Source organism: Gopherus flavomarginatus, chromosome 8 (assembly GCF_025201925.1).
Source record: "Gopherus flavomarginatus isolate rGopFla2 chromosome 8, rGopFla2.mat.asm, whole genome shotgun sequence".
NCBI classification, from domain to species: Eukaryota; Metazoa; Chordata; order Testudines; family Testudinidae; genus Gopherus; species Gopherus flavomarginatus.
In genome coordinates, this window is record NC_066624.1 from 54189312 (window position 1) to 54202823 (window position 13512).

Genomic DNA, 13512 nt, shown 5'->3' on the forward strand with positions numbered 1-13512 from the left:
TTAGACCCTGAGTGGTCACGCTGGCGCTTCCTCTGCCTCTTCTGCCCCTGTAACCTCTTAGGAAACGTGCCTGGGCTGGCAGGATAGCATGGAGAGACAGATTCCAACCAGAGTTACCTCCCCCCTAGCCCCAACTCACAGCACACAGACCCTAGACCTAACTGGGTTGCCGTGGAGGGGCATGGTCACTGCTTGTCCAGAGCCAGCCAGCAGCAAATACTCCACTCACCAGAAATGCAGAGACAATAGACGGGCCGAGCCTATCGCAGCTTAGGACCCGCTCCATATCCCTGGGGAACACCATGGGGAAAGCTAGACATGGACAGAAGTGCACACACTTACCCACCACATCCCAGAGCACGAGGATCAGGGCCTAGCTGCCACTCTTCACAGATGTGGGCTCAGATCCTAGCACCAGCTCCCAAACACCTGTGCAACAGGAGATGCAAAACCTGGCCCCATCCCAGGCCACCTCCCCATGATATTGCACTGAGAGTGCCAGGAAATAAAGCAAAGCAGTGCCCTCATCCCCAGGGCTGGAGTGCAGCCCATCGGTGCTCACTTCTCTTTGAGCAAGTCTGCCGCATTGCATGCTGGGAGCTGCAGCCCCATTCTATGCTGAGATCACACAGCCTACATGGGCTACACCAGCCTCCATTCTAAAGGGGAGTATGTCCTTAGGCTATTTCAGGGGGCTATGTGGGCCAGACTTTAGCCTCCCCTGCTGTGTTGTTTCTGTGCAGTCCTCCCCACCCCTCACTGCCAGAGGCTGCCTTTGCTGCAGCTCAGCTGGACACAAGAGTCTAACAAAGGCATGTGCTGAGCGGCCACATGTGGCTTCAGGCGCAGCCCTTGGTAGCAAGCAGCTGAGCACAAATTCCCACATACTGAGAAGGCAGAGACTGATCTGCCTACTGATGCATTGGCTTTTCCATGGCTCCCTCATTGCAGGGCCTGAGCGGCTCATGCCCACTGGTGACAGGATCCTATCAACTAGGGTGACCAGACAGCAAATGTGAAAAATCGGGACAGGGGTTGGGAGAAATGATGGACAGGACTACTAGCAATCAGGGTTATTTGAGGCTGGGGCTCGTGAGGCCCCAGGCATCCTAAGATGTTTTGTAACAAGGAGTGCAGAGAGAACCCCTTTTAAAGGCACATTGCTAAGCAATGGCATCAAACACATACCTGGGAGGCAGACCAGGGCTCTGCTAGTGACCTGTGGCATCACCTGAGCAAGACTCGTCTTCTCACTGCTTTCCCAGTAGGAAGCCCAGGAGAAGGGCCCTGCCCAAGGGGGTGGCGCTGCCCATAGCAAGGCCATAGTCCTGCTTGAGCAGAGCAGTACCCTCCCAGGGCAGGGAGGAACACAGACACCTCTCCTGCTTCGCCATCCTCAGGGAGAATTCCAGGCCTAGGCATGTCCCTGGAGAACGGCACCACACCAGGGCAACCTTCAGGACCTAACGACTCTGTGGCCCCCATGGCCACCCTGCACAGTGGTGATGGGGCAGGCTTTTCCCAGCCTGTCCCATGAACTCCCTGGGAGACAGACAATGCCCACTGCCTGGGACTGCATCGCCATGGCCGCACTAAGCAATTGGCTAACTCTCTCCAGCTGCAGATCTGCAGCCAAATCTCAGAGCCACCAGGGTTGAGCCGTCTGCTTCCAGCACAAGGGAGTGGGGCCTCTGCCAGCTGGGTGCTAGCACCCAACTGCCACCAGCCTGTCAGCCCCCAAGTACTCTCCTCTGAGCTATGCCAGCCCTGTTTTCGCCCTCCGGGTTGACAACAGATGCACCCAACCCCGAGGTCCCTTCAGAGTGCTCCCCTGTGGTGTGCAGCCCCTGATCACTGGGTACCCACAGAAATCCCAGATCTGCCATTCCCAAAGGACAGTGCACCTCAGTGTAACTTTACAGTTACCTCACTTCACAGATGGGGAAGGTAACTTGCAGAGATTGCAGAGTGACTCACCGAAGGTCCCACAGCAAGTCCACGGCACAGCTGGGGACAAAGCCCATGTCTTGCCTGCCAGGCCTCTGCTCAGCCCACTGGGCCACACTGCCTCCACTCCCAGCAGGCACGAGCACCACAGATGGCAGCCAGGAAACGGTGGTGTGTGTATCATGTGCCGACCTCCTCTTCTGTGCAAGGCGGGAGCAACCAAACTCCTCCTGTGTCATGCAGACAGCAGAGAACAGGGATGCAAGAGACCCCTCCTCTGCAAACGCCTGGGCAGCAGCCTGCCCACTCAGAGCTCTCTGCCTCCTCCCCAGCTGGCAGACACCTGCTTCCCACAAGCCCAGGAGCAGTGGGATTTCTTCTTTCCTCTCCCGCTACTGCCCAGTGTGTAGCTCCACCCCAAGCCTGGGGGTGGGGGTGGCATGCTGTGTTATTTAGAGGGATGTTCTCCCAGGCTGCTGTGCCCCTTTGCCCCTGCTATCCACTTGACATTGCTGGACAACGTTTTCCTGGCCAGCGAGGTCTCTGTAGCGACAGTCACATTTTTGTATCACTTTGCAAGCCAGTTCTGGCAGCTGGCTGCCTCCCTGATGCAATTCAGTAGCCTCTCAACTTAGGGAGCCTCAGAACCCAGATGGGATCCTACCAAGGGTTTTGTTGGCTGTTCCCAACCTGTCTTCAGTGGCCCTTTGCACCCCTTAAAAACACTAACATACAGATAATTTTGATTGACAACCTCTGTGCTGCAAGGCAGGATTGAGGGGCACCAGCAGAGCCGGGGTGGGAGCCCAGAGCTGGGTTAGGTGGGGGCTGCGGGCACCGGCAGAGCTGGGTGTTGGGGGAACGCAGGACTGGAATAGCAAGGGGCTGTGTTTAGGATTATGGGGTAGCAGCAGAGCTGTGTGGGACATGGGGATCCAGGACAGAGAGCCATTGGAGAGGCTGCAGGTACAGAGGGGGAGCAGCAGCAGAGCTGTGTGTGACCTGGATGAGCTGGGAGAGCCACAGGTTAGTGAGGAAGGCCACAGGCACAACCACTGGTGAGCTGGAGCTGGTTCCCACCAGTTCGCGGAAACTGGTTGTTAAATTTAGAAGCCCTTTTAGAACCGGTTGTTATGCAAGGGACAACTGCTTCGAAAAGGGCTTTTAAATTTAACAAAAGTTCCAGCAGCTCCCTGCCCTTCCCCCAGCCCCAGCTCACCTCACTCCGCCTCTGTCTCCTTCCCTGAATGCTCCCCCAGCTTCTCCTCCTCCTCCCTGGTTTCCCGCGAATCAGTTGTTCGCACAGGAAGCCTGAGAGGGCTGAGAAGGAAGCAGCGGCTTCCCACAGGTGAGCCGGGGCAGTGGGTCAGGGGTGCGAGAAGGGCTCCGGCCTGACCCCCGACCCCGTCCCCAGGCGGCACAGCTCCAGCCCAGGCCTGATCCCAATCCCGGCTGGTGCGTGTCCAGCCCGGCCCCGACCCCAACCTCGTCTGGCTGGGTGGTGCGGCTCCAGCCCGGCCCCGACCGCGGCCGCCTGGGCGGCATGGCTCCGGCCTGGCCTCTGGGCCTGGGCCTGGGCCCGGGCCCGGCCCTATCCGGTGCAGCTCCGGCCTGACCCCAACCTTGGCTGGTCGGGCAGTGCGGCTCTGGCCCTGCCCCAACTGGCGCAGCTCCAACTCGGCCTCGACCGCGGCTAGCCAGGCGGCGCAGATCTGGCCCGGCCCCAGTCCTGGCCATCTGGGTGCCCCAACGGTGGCACCGGTTCTGCCCGAATGGCTCTGGTCCCAACCCCGGGCCCAGCCCCCACCTCCAGGCAGCGCTGTAAGGGGGCAGGGAGAAGGGAGGGGGTGTTGGATAGAGGGCAGGGGAGTTGGGGGAGTGGATTAGTGTTGGGGCAGGGAACAGGGGAATTGAATGGGGGCAAGGGTCCCGGGGGGGCAGTCAGGAAGGAGCAGGGGTTGGATGGAGTGGTGGGGGGCAGTCAGGGGTAGGGATTCCAGGGGCAGTCAGGGGACAGAGAGAAGGGGTGGTTCGATGGGGCAGAGGTCCCAGGGGTGCCATCAAGAATGAGACGAGGGGTTGGATGGGGCGGCAGGGGACAGTCAGGGGACAGGGAAGGGGGGTGGATGGGGCAGAGGTCCTGGGGGGGGCTTTCAAGGAACGTGGGGGGTTGGATGGGGCAGGAGTCCCGGGGTGGTGGTGGGGGCATGACCCCCTTGTGGGGTGAGGAGGAGGGAACCGGTTGTTAATATTTTGGCAGCTCATCACTGGGCACAACCCTGTGTGTGGGAAGCTGCCATGGCTCATTCCTGGCTCTGACCAGGAAGCTCTTGATCTCTCACTAATATGCAAATTCACCTGTCTACAGGGCAAGTCACAGGGCATGCAAAGTACATGCAAATCCTGGTGGCTGTTCAGATGCCCTGGGGCTGGGAAGGAAGGGAGCAGGAGGCTGCACCACAGGAGTCATTTCTTTGAGAGAAAGAATGCAGTGAAAGTTAAGCATTATCCAAGAGCCCAGAGGAGTGATGGCCCCCAAGGGCAATCAAGACATACCAGGGCCCTGAGGGTGCAGTGCTGAGCTCCCAAACACCTCCCAGCCCATGGGGCGCAAACCAAGACTGGCCCGTCAGGCTTTGGGCCTGGTCTCCTGGGCTCTCTACCCAGCAGAGATGGGCCTGAGCTGCCCAGTCCCCTCCTGGTGCTAGGCCCCAATTCCCCAACGCTGAGGGTTGTTTGAGTCCTGGGTTTGGTTAAATCCTGTCTTAAAGCTGTGCTAAGCCCACTGCGCCTCCCAGACAGGGATGTGCGCGCCAGGGCACTGTGGGCTCCCTGTTCCAGTCCTGCACCTGCACAGGCAGCCTAAGCTTGGAGGAGGGGGCCAGAGCAGCCCAGGTAAACATAGCCAGTGGGTGCTAGCTGCAAGGGCCAAGGCCTCGGGGGTGTGAGCCGAGACTGCTGGCCTCCACTGCGCGTGGCCGCTGGGAAAGATCTGGAACTGCAGTACTCAGCTTGGCTTATATACAGGCCGGGGCAGTCTCTGCAAGATCCATCTACAGGCTGGCCTGTCACAAGGCAGCTGCTGAGGAAGAGGAGCGGGAACCGCAGCCCTTGTTTTCTTTGGTTGGGCGGTTCAATAACTTCAAAAGAAGCAGCTGGAAGGGCCGGCGTCTGCACAGTTTGTTCTTTCCGACTTCCGCGTTCTCCGCTGCCTCTAACCACAGAGCTGCTCTCGGAGCCAGCCTGGAAATGAACTGTCTCTTACTGCGGGGTGAGGCCTGGCAACAACGGCATCTCCCCTGGCTGTCCCCTGCCCCCGGGTGCCAATGTGAAGCCGAAGGCTGCTGCTATGAGCCCATGAAGAGACCCCACTGGTGCAACTGAATACGGCTGTCCGCAAACGGCTCCAGTTTCCAGCCACGATTCACCAGGCACCCTCAGGTCCCCGTATCTCCTCAGCTGTTCTCCTCACTGCCATGCTCCAGCCACAGCGCCAAGGGGTAGGGGAGCCCTTGTGGATGAGCTTATCCTTCTTCCACTTGCAGCAAGGCTGCTGGGCCTCCAGATACAGTCCAGCCACCACTATGTGAGTGGTGCAGGAATGCTGCCACCCAGTGGCCAGTGCTGTATCTCTGGATGGGCTGTGGATATAAACAAAGGCAAGTGCTTCCCAAGGCCTAGCCAGATTGTCTGGGCTCTGATTCTGGGGAAATAACAAGGCAGCAGAATGGCCAGCTCAGTTGAAGACATCTTCCTGATGTGCAACGGGGGGTCAAACAGCGAGTCTGCGGTTAGTCTGCATTCAGAAAAGAACGGGAGCAAACCACCCAATGGCTGTTCTATAACCCACTGGCATGGACAGCACAGTCAGCCGCAAGGCCTGTGTGCCGAAAGCATGCAGCAGAAATGGAAAAGGGTGATGCAAGTCAGCAGCAGTATTGGGATGGTGGGGGAGAGACTCTGGCTAGCCCAGGACCGGAAAGGAAAGGGAAGTCCTCGTGGGTACACACATTAGTGACTGGGGCTGGTTGCCAAAGAGCAGGCAAATGAAAAGGCAACACCAAGCCAGTACTACCTTCACCAGTGGAACTAAGCACAGTAGGATATTACTGCGGCAAACACATTTTAGGATTGGATTCCTTAGTAGGAAGAACAGTTTCACTGATAGCTGCAGGGATCAATGACGGGTGTTCAGTCCTGCCCTAAGGAATAAGTTGCTCTCGCCCTGTGGGGTAAGAAAGGCATTACATTCAGATGAGTTACTAGGGCTTTCCCAGAGCATACAGCAGTGGTCACTGGCTGACCCGGGATACCTGACTGTTCTAGCAGCAGCTTATGTTCCTAGTGGCCCTGAGCACCTCAGGATCTCCCTGTCCCTGGCAGAGTTTGCATGGCATCTGGGGCCATTCCTGACCACCTCACTCCCGACAGCCTCAGTGATTCCCAGCCACGAAACGCTGCTGCGGCTGCTCTGGGGGCAAAGGAACGCTGCCATATAAAGGCCAGTTCTCTGTGTCTGAGGAAGAGGAGCTGCAGGGCAGATACAATAAACCTATTGTCTAGTGACCCATTAGGTTGAGCACCTGCTGTTCCCCAGAGACTGTGTCACACCTGTGCTGCATGGCCATCAGGCAGGCCTGTACATGCTGAAAGCTCCATACAGGGGAGGGGGCAAAGACAGGGTTCCACTTAGGGCAGAGCCTGACGGGCCAGTTGGCCACCATGCCAACTCTGCTCCCTGTATGGCAAGTATACTAGGGACAGCCTAACCTGGGTGTGACCCAGCCCTCAGCTTCCCACACTGCCCCACGCTGCAATGTCAGACCTGAGCCCATGCAGACCTCTTATGGACTCCAGCAGCACTCTGTGTGCAGAGACCCAGCAGCACCCCAAATGGCTGGAGCAGAGGGAGCTAGCAGCTTGGATGCCTGGGTTCCAGCCCCAGTTCTGCTGCTGATTCCCTGTGTGACCACTGGCAAGTCACTTCCCCACACCATGCCTCAGTTTCCGCCAGCGGTAGCAATCCTTATGGGGTTCAGAGGCTTGGTGGAACTCCATGAATAAAAGGAGATGTAGAAGTGCAAAGAGAACATGAGCCCAGCTGCCCTCAGCAATGCCCATCTCATTCAGGAGCTGCCTGAGGCATCTGAGGGCAGCCCTTGCCCAGGAGAGGAGCAAGGCCCTGCCATGTCTATTCCCGGCTGGCATCAGTCTCCACTCATGCTGGTAGGTGCAGCAAGTCTTAGCTGGGCACCAACACTGCACTGTGTGGACATGCTGAGGGGCTGCCCTTGCCCTCACTGAGCACAACTGGCTCCATCGCCATGTCCCAAAGAGCACACACCAGCCATGGCCTTTCTCCAGCAACATCAGACCCAAGAGCACTGTGCAAACTGCAGTCCCATCAGACCCAAGGGGTTGTGTGTGCATGCCCAGGGATAGGTCTGAGTCCAGCAGCATGGTCATTGGCTTGGTTCCATGCAGGGGTTCCCAGGACTGTGGCTGTCCCCTGGGGAGGCCTCCCAGGGAGTGGTAACCAGGAAACGCCATTGCCTCTGGACAAATGTCATTCTTCCCCAAACAATGGGGAAAGTGCAGGCGCTGAGCCATGATGTGCTGTTGGTGCACATTCCTTCCTGCCTGCTCTGTTAACACTCTCCCTGCTGGGCCCTGCTCAGGTGGGATGTTCCCTGGCCCTCCTGGGTGCTCCCAAGATGTGCTGGAGATGGACTGTGAGACTCCAGAGAGTGAGGCCTGAGCAGCGAGAAGCTGAGCTGAGGGAGCATTGCCAGGCTGTGAGAGCAGAGAGCTAGCTCAGAGCAGGGCTGCTGATTCAGTATTAATACCAGCTGGGAGCTGTCCAGGGCTAGCTGGGAGGCACAGGGCTGCTGGGTTCCAGCAGTTCTGCACCAATTAAATCAGTAGTTCTCAAACTTTTGCACTGGTGACCCCTTTCACACAGCAAGCCTCTGAGTGAGATCCCCTTTATAAATTAAAAACACTTTTTTGTATATTTAACACCATTATAAATACTGGAGGCAAAGTAGGGTTTGGGGCTGACAGCTTGTGACCTCCCATGTAATAACCTTGCAACCCCCTGAGGGTCATAGAATATTAGGGTTGGAAGGGAGTTCAAGAGATCATCTAGTCCAACCCCCTGATCAAAGCAGGACCAATCCCCAGACAGATTTTTACCCCACTTCCCTAAATGGCCCCCTCAAGTATTGAACTCACAACCCTGGGTTTAGTGGGCCCAATGCTCAAACCATTGAGCTATCCCTTCCCCCAGTTTGAAAACCCCTGGATTAGATGATCAAGGAGCTACCAGGACTCTTGCAGTGAAGCAGGGGCAGGGGGCACTCTGCTCTGCCTGGGTACCTATCTGCAAGGACTCAGCGCTGGTGTCTGAACACCTCCCCTTTGCTAACAGATTTCACCCTCACCCACCCAGGAGCTGCAGCAACACCGCCCCATTGCTGTGCACAGCAGCCGGAGTGATTGGTCCAGGGTCACGCAGGGAGAGTGTGGCTAAGCCCAGGGCCCCCGGGGGGATACCTACACATGGACCTGGAGAGGTAACTCCTAGCTTCAGGAGCACTATCCAAGGGAGCTCTGAGCGAGCTGGTAGGCTAACCAGAAGGTAGCTAGCAGTGTGGGAAATGGGGACAGGGGGGAAAGCCTCCCTGACTCCAATCCTCTCTCAGATGCTAGGCATGTGCTTGGGCTGGCTAACCCCTGCCACCGCTCGCCGCCTTGCAGTGACAGTCTGGCTTTAGTGCCCGACCTTGGTCAGGGCTCACAGGGGTCCATCTCCTGGGGCTGGGAATTACACAGTCAACCTGAAGTATAGCCATCCCCGGGTCCCAGCGTAATGCAGTGTCTGAGCCACTAAACCATCTACTGATCTGGTCACTAAGCATTGGGTTCTGTTGGGGGCAGGACTGAGCTATGGGGAGATGGAAGTGCCAAGCTGTAATGGTCAAGGGTTCTGGGGGGCAGGAGGTGCTGAGCTGTGAAGGTCAAGGGCAGTACTGGGATCTGGGGGGCAGTGGGTGGGTCAGGGGCTCTGGGGGGCAGTGATCACTGTTCTCTCCAGTGTGAGGAAGGGCAAGGGTCCTGAGCTCTGGAGGGGATGGGAGCCGCAGTCTCTCACTGTGGCTGCCTCCACCCCATTGCTCCTCAGCGTTGTGGCTGGAGACATACACAGTGGGTCTTGGCTTGGGCGGGAGATGCCAGGACAGTCACTGACACAGTTCCTAGTGACAGACAGAGCCCCCAGGCCCAGAGCAGAGCAGGACAGGAGCCCGTGTGCCAAGCACCTGGCTGGCTACCACTCAGGATACCCCACACCAACACATGCCACCCATTGAAGGGCCCCACACTGCCCCTCTCTATGTCTTTCCTCTGGAGGATGAGCCCAGGAAGGGCGCAGAGTTGTTACAATCAAAATCCTGGTCTTGTCGGCCTTGGAGGCTCAGTGGTGCCTGGAGACCTAGCAAAATGGGGGCAAGGCCCTTGGGGAGTGGACTGGCTTGTTGGTCAGACAGCCCGGCCCAGTGAGGTCCTGGCCAGGATGGGCTGCTGGGTGCTAGCATCCAGACTAAATAATAGGAACATAGAATCAAAGAACTGTAAGGGACCTTGCGAGGTCATCTAGTCCAGTCCCCTGAATTCAAGGCAGGACTAAGTATTATCTAGACCAGGAGTCAGCAACCTATGGCACCTGCCAGGGTCCCGGCCTCCAGCTCCACTCAGCCCGCTTCTCCTGCTCCCTTGTCCCTCACCTCTTCCCCCAGCATGCTGGGTTCCTGCCCCTCCTCCTCCTCCTCTCCCTCCCTGCAGCCGAACAGCTGATGGCCCTGGAGAGGGAGCGGGAGAAGCGGAGTCGGAGCCGGAACCGCAGCTGCAGCGTGCTTGCTGATCCAGAGAAGAGGCGGGGATGGGGTTTTGGGGAAGGAGGGTGGAATTAGGGCATATCCCCTCCAGCCCCCTGGGGTGAGCTGTTCAGTGCAGCAGGCTGGGCACATCCCCAGGACTCCAGCCCACACCCCCAGCCCCCTGCCCTGACTCCTGAACCCCCCATGCCCTCAGCCCTCTGCCCTGAGTCCTGCACCCCCCCACATCACCCAGGACCCTGCCCTGACCCCTGCACCCCCTCACACACACCCAACCCCCTGCCCTGACCCCTGCACCATCCCATGACCCCAGCCCTGAATCTGGCAGCCCCCACACATACCCAGCTCCCCCACATTCCATGCCTTGACTCCTGCACCCCCTCACATGCCCCCAGCCCTCTGCCCTGACTTCTGCACCCTCCCCACACACCCCCACCCCTTGCCCTGACTCCTGCACCCTCCACACATCCCCAGCCCCCCCACCCCATTCCCTGACTTTAGCACCTCCCACATCCCCACCCCCACCTTGAGCACTGAACAGAAGATCCTGCACCCCCACCCCCCTTTCCCACCTGCACCCCTCACACCAAATGGGAGCTTCCCAGGTAAGTGCTCCACACCCAAACCTCCTGCCCCAACCCTGAGCCCCCTCCCTCACTCTAGCTCCTGGCCAGACCCTACACCCCAACCCCCAGCCTGCTCCTTCACCCCCAGCCCTGTGTTCAGTGCACTCCCACCTTCAGCTCAGTGCAGAGAGAGAGGAAGAGAATGAGCTAAAACCAGGGAGAAGGTAGGTACCTACTCTATGTGGGCCGGGACCCTAGACCGGCAGTGGGCTGAGCAGGGCCAGCAGCTGGGACCCTGGCTGGCAGGAGCCGGCAGATGGAACCCCAGACTGGGAGAGAGCTGAGCGGCAGCAGGCTGAGCCGCTCAGCCCACTGCCGGTCTGGGGTCCCGCTCAGCCCGCTGCCGGTCTGGGGTTCTGGCTGCCGGCCCCTTGCCAGCCGGGGTCTCGGTTGCAGGCGCTGCTCAGCCCGCTGCCGGCCTAGGTGAATGGAACCCCAGGCCAGCAGCGAGCTGAGCAGGCCAGCGGCATAAGATCAGCATTTTAATGTAATTTTAAATGAAGCTTCTTAAACATTTTGAAAACCTTGTTTACTTTATATATGACAATAGTTTAGTTATATAATATATAGACTTATAGAGAGAGACCTTCTAAAAAACGTTAAAATGTCTGACTGGTGCGCAAAACCTTAAATTAAAGTGAATAAATGAAAACTCAGCACACCACCTCTGAAAGCTTGCTGACCCCTGATCTAGACCATCCCTAACAGGTGTTTGTCCAACCTACTCTTAAAAATCCCCAATGATGGAGATTCCACAACCTCCCTAGGCAATTTATGTCAGTGCTTAACCACTCTGGCAATTAGGAAGTTTTTCCTAATGTCCAATCTAAACCTCCTTGCTGCAATTTAAGCCCATGGCTTCTTGTCCTATCCTCAGAGGCTCAGAAACTGACAGCTGGTACCGGAGGCCTTCGTATGGATTGCACACTGCTCCCAGGGCAGGTTTCCTCCCAGCCATCCCAGGGAGAGCAGACTTGCAGTTGCTGATATCTCTGAGGAGGAAGAAGAAGAGACCAAACTCACAGCCCCTCCGCTCCACCAAGGGCAACAGTCACCTTTCTAAATACTCTTCCCCTTTGCCTGCACAGCAGGGGTGAGCCCCCGGCAGGCTGTCTGCGGGGCACTGGTAACTGGCTGACATGGCAGGGCAAGGCCTCAAGTCATCCACTCCCCAGCCAATCGTGAGCGCCCAGGGAAAGCCCGCACCTCTGGCATTCTTACTTGGTGCAAATGGCTGCCTGGGCTGGTGCAGAACTAGCACAAAGCAAGCCCAAGTGAGCCCCTCTGCACCGTGCCCCTCCCTATAATACAGAGCTTCAGTCTAGACTCAAGGGAGGAGTTGGAGCTAATCAAGGAGAAGGGCTAGAGACCTTGGCTACAGAAATACTGGGTAAGCTTCCCCATCTCAGCCCTGCGATGCCACTCAGTAGTCCCCACTGTGGTTTCAGACCCAGGCTTCCGCCACAGCTCTGTTGAGTCGCATCCCCGCCCTGGCTAGTCCTCAGGAAAGCAGGAAAAGCGATGCCCCAGAAACCCTTTCTCCAATGTCAGGAACTATGCAGGAGCCTGGGCCCAAGCAGCTAGGCTCCTGGCCCTTCTCCGGATGGCACATTGCAGTGGCCCCCTCTCCAGAAACTAAGTGCTGCTGGTGGTCCACCGTGGCAGGCTCATTCTGGCTGTGCCAGTGCGTACATGCAAATGGTGTTTTACAGCCCGTCTAAAAAGCCAAAGGCCAGCTCTGGCCAGCTCACCCCATATAGATGTTCTGCTTGTGCCTCTTCCTCCATTGCATCCCTCCTGTTTCCTGCCACTGAAGCAGCCGTGTGGGGAATCGGGCCCTGGCAACTGTGCAGATTGGATCTGGGTTCAGGCTGGACCCTGCTGGAAGCCCTGGTCCAGCTTGCCTTGGAATGCTTCCCAAACTGGTTGGCCCGCTCCTGCCTGGGTTGGAAACATGCTCACCTGTGCATAGAAGCTTTGAGATGCTCGAAGGTGTGGAAGCCCTGCTAACATCTACCCATGGCTGCACCATTACTAAGGTAGCCAAACACCCACAGAGGACTGGGCCCCAGGCTGTGCAAGCTGATCCTTTCTCCTCCTTTGCTGGTGGGGGAGTGAAGGGCACCTGGAGGGGAGACACCAGTACAGCAGAGAGGGAGAGTTGTCCCTACATGAAGTAGGATTCCAGACACCCCTTGGGCTGCTGTAATCTCTGGCCGGGACCTGCCTGCAATGGCCTATGCATGTGACAGACCTAGCATTGGCTCCCACAGGTGCTAATGTCAACTCTGGGTGCAAACTCCAACACTCGTTCCACAGCTCGTGCTTTTTGCCCAGAATTTCAAATGTACCAAATCAGGAAACCCAGGCTTGCTTCTGGTGGGCCTGGAGCTGACTGTACCACAAACCAGCCTACGCTTCATGGCCTTTCAGCATCCCAAGCATGGGATGACTGGGAAAGAAACCAGGTCTGCACAGTGCATAACACCCAGCACACAGTGCATCACGAGTGGCAGGGAGCTCAAATCAGCTCCCAGATGCACACTGGCATTGCAGTGTGATGTGTCTGTGAAGACAGAGAAACCCAGACAATACAGGTGCGCCCTGCAGTGCATTCCTGGGGCTGTTTGCTCTCAGTCCCATTTAATGAGGCTTTGTATATTAATGAAGGGCCAGAGGAGTGTTGTACAGTCCGGTAGCACAGAGAAAACTTCCAAGGTCTCTCCCCTTCCTTACCCTTGCCCTAGAAGCCTCAGCAGTCCTATCTCGGAGGGCTCCTATGCCAGCAGCAGCTCCACTCCCAAGGGCTCGGTTGGCTCATGAGCAGCTGGGGGGTGGCTCCCAGAGAAAGTCAGTTTGGTGTAGAAAGAGGACAGGGTTTCAGCCACAGAGGAGCCTCAGCTAGTGCCAGTGACAGCCAGAGAGTGCCTGTCACCCCAGCAGGGCCCTGGCAACGATGACTTGGCCAAAGCTACAGCACTGTGGTTTACCCAGGAAAACCAGTCCTGCCATCACCCCCCACAGCTGCCAACACTGAGCTGAGC